General features: G+C 40.1%; 1 non-coding gene across 1 annotated transcript; it reads right to left on the bottom strand.

Moving 5' to 3' along the window:
* Positions 1–3,088: 3,088 nt before the first annotated feature.
* On the bottom strand, positions 3,089–3,203 carry LOC118720317. Its single transcript, XR_004988411.1, has one exon. It is a non-coding gene; the product is annotated as a small nucleolar RNA SNORA71 (small nucleolar RNA).
* Between the last annotated feature and the right edge of the window lie 2,437 nt (positions 3,204–5,640).

The raw sequence follows: 5,640 nt of genomic DNA, 5'->3' as shown, positions 1-5,640 counted from the left end.
ACTCGAAACATCTTTGCAAAGAAACTCACTATGAGGGCATTTAGATTGGTTTAACGTGAACATATTTGCAGCCATTTTCACATATGTAAAAAATAATTACCTAAGAATTATTTCAATGTTGATTATATATAGTACTTTTAATGAGATCAATTTAATGTCATTAAACTGGTATTAAAAAGCATGTTCTACTTTTCTAGCAGATAGAAGAAAAGACATTGGCGCATTCCTATGAGCTGAACTTAACAATTCTGTATTTTCCATTCTGATTTATCCCTAACTGTATAATGCTGATGTCTTTTCCTTGCAGTGTTTGCAGATTTCTTTTGAGCATCAGTTTCGCTCAGTAGTCAATTTATAATGAAGATTATGTAAAAGGTGACAGGTTAAAATCAGGCCAAATGTTAATGCCAGGTAAAAAGGCCAAACTAATAAAAGAATTACATCTGGGAGGAACTCTAGTGTGATTTACTTAGTAAACTATGATAAGGAGAAACCGCCCTAAAAGTAATGAATGTTTTCCTGAAAACATAAGGTGTTTTCTCCTCCTATTTGCATCCCATGGAAACAAGCTGACTTTCAATGAGAATGAATCACATTCCACTTTAGACTGATGAACAATACAATTCTTTATGCAGAACACAATCAAGCTGTGGAATTCAATTCTGCAATATATCATTGTGGTAAATAGTTTAGCAAAATCCAGGAAAGCATTAAATGTTGCTATGAATAAGAATGACATTTACAGCCATGCTAAGTAGGTCACAAGGTTTAAAGGGCTCTCTGCCCTCTAGCAATGGGGCACAGGAGAATTTGTTTGAAGGTCAGAAAGTAATGTTTCAAAGGAAAATAAACAAAATATTCTCCCACTGGAGGAGTGGAGAAATGGGAAAATTTGACAGATGTGGGAATTAGGAAAGGCAAAAATGGCTGAAACACAATATATTTTGGATGAAAAAATATTTCCTTCTGTAGCATAGCCACGTTCAGTCATCAGAGTGCTCAATGCTTACATTCACTCCTCCCGTGCACTAAGATATGTAAGAGAATGGTCTTAACATTATTTATAAAAACCCAATTATAGCTAACCCAAATTTCAAATCAGGAGTCATATGAGAAATAATAAATTGTATTTTGTTGCCAAGAAAAGTATACAGCAATGAAAATGGGTAAAGAGAGCTGCATGCAGTAACATAGACACATCTAAAAGATACAACATGGAAGCTAAAGATCCTATTAACCTAAAAACAAGACATTCAAACCTGGAACAAACTTTTGTGAGTTTATTTTAGCCAAACTGTTGACAATTGCCAGGAAGCAGTTAAACATATTAAAATAGTGCTCCAGAGAATGGTGTGGTTTTTTGTTGTTGTTGCTGGTTTTTTTGTTTCTTTGTTTGTTTTTAAAACAATACATTACCATCAAAGGAGGAAATTGAGAGGGCAGGGCGGGGCGAGGATGGGCTCCTGACTCTACTGTGAGGCAGGGCAGAGTTATCCTCCATTCTGTAATTGAACCCTAGCCCTCACCCAACCAATCAGGGTTAGCCAAGGCAGTGACATCACCACTGACCGGAGTAAAACCCCTGGACTAGGCGAAATTCGCTCTCTCTTCCGCCATGCTGCCAGCGTGAGTGGGACAGAGCCCATGCTAGCATGGAAAAGGCTCTTTTGTTTATTGCATCAGACCGGCTCCCTGGTGGTCCTTGGGGATCACAAAGTCTGGGCGTAACAAAAATGTTATTGGTAAGTGGATTACATGAAATCCTTTAGTGATAGACTAGGGAGGCAGGAGAAAGTAAAGTGTGTGTGTAGGAAAAACCTCTGGGATTGGATAAAAAAATAAAATGTTAGACACATACTTCTCTTGCACAGGTGGATGCAGGATAGTTAACAATTAACAATTAACATGATAACAATAATGAGGGAATTTGTTGTCTGTACCCAGCACCATTTGTTGTGCCCTGAGGGGCTCTGAAAAGGGGAAGTTACAAGTTACCTTGACATTCCACAGGTGTGCTACCCTTAGATGCAAAAAGACAATAGGCTCAGTAAAGGTCAAAGTTGATCTTTGTCAGGGACTATACTGGCCTAGGACAGGACTACCTACTACTGCTTTTTTTTGCTTTAGAAATCCTGCTTTTATTTCTATGACTCCTATCTTACGAACATAATATTTTTAAAAATTTCTTTATTGATTATTGTATCACATAATTGTATTTACTGTTTTTTTGTTTGTTTGTTTTTTTGCCATTCAGTGTATATCCTCAACTGTATTGTGCTTGGCCCAGCTCTATTACTGCTCAAGGCTCTGCCCCATAATCTAAGGGAAGAATGAAAACCATTCCTGATAGGTCATGGGCCCTGTCCATGGCAAGATGAAAAGTAGACCACAGAAGTCTATCTTTCTCCAAAACCGGTTTGGCTCAGTGGATAGAGCATCAGCCTGTGGACTAAAAGGTCCCAGGTTCGATTCCAGTCAAGGGCATGTACCTTGGTTGCAGGCACATCCCCAGTAGGGGTGTACAAGAGGCAACTGATCAATGTTTCTCTCTCATCAATGTTTCTAACTCTCTATCCCTCTCCATTCCTCTCTGTAAAAAATCAATTAAAATATATATATTTTTTTAAAAAGAAGTCTATCTTTCAATAGAGAAACAACACTTTCCCAGTGGGTGGGCCAGTGGGTGGGCGGGCAGGGGAGGGAATGCCTCACTGCAGGGCATTGTTCAATGATTTTGTTCCCCTAACTGCCCACAATGGGATGAGCCTCCTTTTGTTATTTTGCTTTGTTTCTGTCCAGGTGCTTGCTGTGTGTCAGCTCCTGAGCACAATGCAAAACAGACTGAGGCACTGCCCCCAAGATCACAGCATGGGAACAGGATAAACAAACCAACACTTTCCATGTGTGATTGGCACCAAGCAGTGGGTCTGAGGATGTGGAAGGGGGGCACAGAAAGGTTGCAGGAGGAGAGCCCTAAGAGGAGAGTGACTGTCCCTTAACCATAAACTCTTGCGGCAGAGCAAAAGGGACTATCAAAGACCCACACAGCACTAGGTACCAGGAAGTAACACATACTGGTGGGAAGACATGTCCCAAAGTGTCAGGGTTTGGAAGGGACATGGGTGGACTCTCCAAACATGGGGAAAAGCTTTTGCAGTTCCTCTCCCTGCACTATCAATTATTTACTGCTTTTTAATGAAAAAAGTTTAATGTCAGACCGTCCTTTGTGGTTACTTTAGGTCTTTTGAGTTTGCAAGACCGCCACGCAGGCCTTCTGTAAGTTAGTCCATGTCACCCCTTTTCATCCACAATCCCTTACAATAACATCTTTACAAAAAGAAAACACAACATTAAACTTAAGTATTTAAGAAAGCTTACTTATGTGACAAAACCATGTGGGAAAGTGAGCGGTTGATTACTATAAATGACAGGAGCATGGTTATTTTTATAAAGGAGCCACATGCTAACCTGATAAGCTCAGGGGAGGCCTGCATGGCAGTCCTGCAAACTCAGAGACCTAAAGTAACCACAAAAGATGGTTTGAAAATTAAATATTTAAACTACAAAGAGATTATAGTGGGTAGTCATGTCCTAGTTATTTTCCCTGACAAAGATCAACTTAGATCTTCTTTACTGAGCCCATTTGCCTTTTTGTCTTTAAGATAATAAATCTGTGAGATGTCTGGTTAACTTGTAACTTCCTTTTTTTTCCCTGGAGCCTCTGGGACACAACCAAATGTGGTGGGCACCAGGACAAATGCCTCAAATTCCTTCTTTATCATGTTAATTGTTCCTACACCCACCTAAGTATGTGTCCATCGTTTACTTTTTATCCAATTCCAGGGGTTTCCCACTGCTTTGCTTCCTTTCACCTCCTTAATTCATCACCAATAAATTTCATGTAACCCATTTATGTCCCTTCTTTGATTGCAATGTATAAATAGAAATGTAACCCGCCATTCTTCGGAGCATTATCTCAATTTATTGGCATATATTATGTCGACAATTTAGCTCAAATAAACTCATTAAAATTCTTTACAGGTTTCAATGTTTGTTTGTTTTTCGTTAACAGTTGTATCAAGGAGGTGACCAAAGAGAGACTCTTACAGTGCTGAAATGTTATATTGTTGTTCTACGTTAATATTTATATTCATCCCCCTCAGCCACACATTGTCATCTATCTCTGGGAAGCTGATACCTATAGACTTCATCACCTGGGCTACCTAGGCCTCTGGATTCTGGTTGGGTTTGGCTAGTGGAAGGCACCAGCCAGAAATTGCAGTGCAAGAAGAGAGAGATTTAGTTTTCCTCTCTTCATTCCTGTTCTTTTTCTACCTCACTCTCAACTAATACTGTTAACGAAAAAAACCATTGAAACCTGTAAAGAATTTTAGTGAGTTTATTTGAGCCAAACTGTCGGCATATGCCAGGAAGCAGAACCTCAATGGATTGAGATAATACTCCGAAGAATGGTGGGTTACATATCTATATTTATACATTGCAATCAAAGGAAAGGGATGTAGGTGAGTTACATGAAATTCATTGGTGATAGATTAGGGAGGTGGGACAAAGGGAAATGGGGAAACCTCTGGGATAGGGTAAAAGGTGAAATGATGGACATGAGCTTCTCTTACAGAGATGGATACAGGATACTCTAATGAAATTAACAGTTGACAACTAACTTGATAACAATAACAATGAGGGAATGTCTGGAGGCCATTTGTTGTGCCCTGAGGGGTCGGAGGTAAAAAGGAAGTTACAAGTTACCCAGACATCATATATTATCTTAGAGGCAGGAAGGCAGATGGGCTCAGTAAAGTAGAACTGAGTTGATCTTTGTCAGGTGAAATATCTGGGACATGACTACCCACTATAACCTGTTTGTAGTTAGATGTTTTTCAAACCACCTTTTGTGTTTATTTTAGGTCTCTGAGTTTGCAAGACTGCCATGCAGGCCTTCTCTGAGCTTGTCAGGTTAGCATGTGGCTCTTTTCTTTCCCATTACCTATGTTTTAATGGAGAATTCCTGATGACAAAATAACAGAAGTGAAAAATATGTAGGTTTGATTTAAAGATGGGTGTGCAAGAAATGCTGACAGCAGACATAACATAACCAGACAGTCAATGGGTCTGTGCTGCCTGTCACTACCGGAGCCAATTCAGTAGAGACAGGGTTGAATCATATGTGAGCATTTGCTGCCTGCAGTATGGGAGAGCAGCAGGTCATTCCCAAAAATGTCCTCTGCATCCCACCATAAGCCGGCTGCTTATATTCTGCAGAAGGACAAAGATTACATAGGGAAGTAGGCAAAAGGGTATGTCAAATGGGCAGTTTGCAGGTCTAGAGATTTGCAAAGGCCTACAGGAATGCAAAGGCTGGAGATCTTCAAGCTCTTGTGATATGCAAAGGGCTGGGGATCTTCAAAGGGCAGGGAGGGTCTTCAAAGGGCTGGAGGCTCTGGTTTCTGCAACAAAGTTGTTAATCTTTCCATGATAATAGACAACTCATGGATGGGGAAGACAGGCTGCATTTCCAGGTGAGCGCTTCCAGGTCCCATACAGCTCCCAGTCAGGTTAGAATGTGCCTTCTTCAATCAGAACAAAACACTCATGGTTAACAGAGTACTGTTAATATTTCTT

Source organism: Pipistrellus kuhlii, unplaced genomic scaffold, assembly GCF_014108245.1.
Source record: "Pipistrellus kuhlii isolate mPipKuh1 unplaced genomic scaffold, mPipKuh1.p scaffold_m20_p_16, whole genome shotgun sequence".
Taxonomy (NCBI): Eukaryota; Metazoa; Chordata; class Mammalia; order Chiroptera; family Vespertilionidae; genus Pipistrellus; species Pipistrellus kuhlii.
Note: the sequence above shows the minus strand (reverse complement) of the source record. Positions and strands in the feature narration are given on the sequence as shown.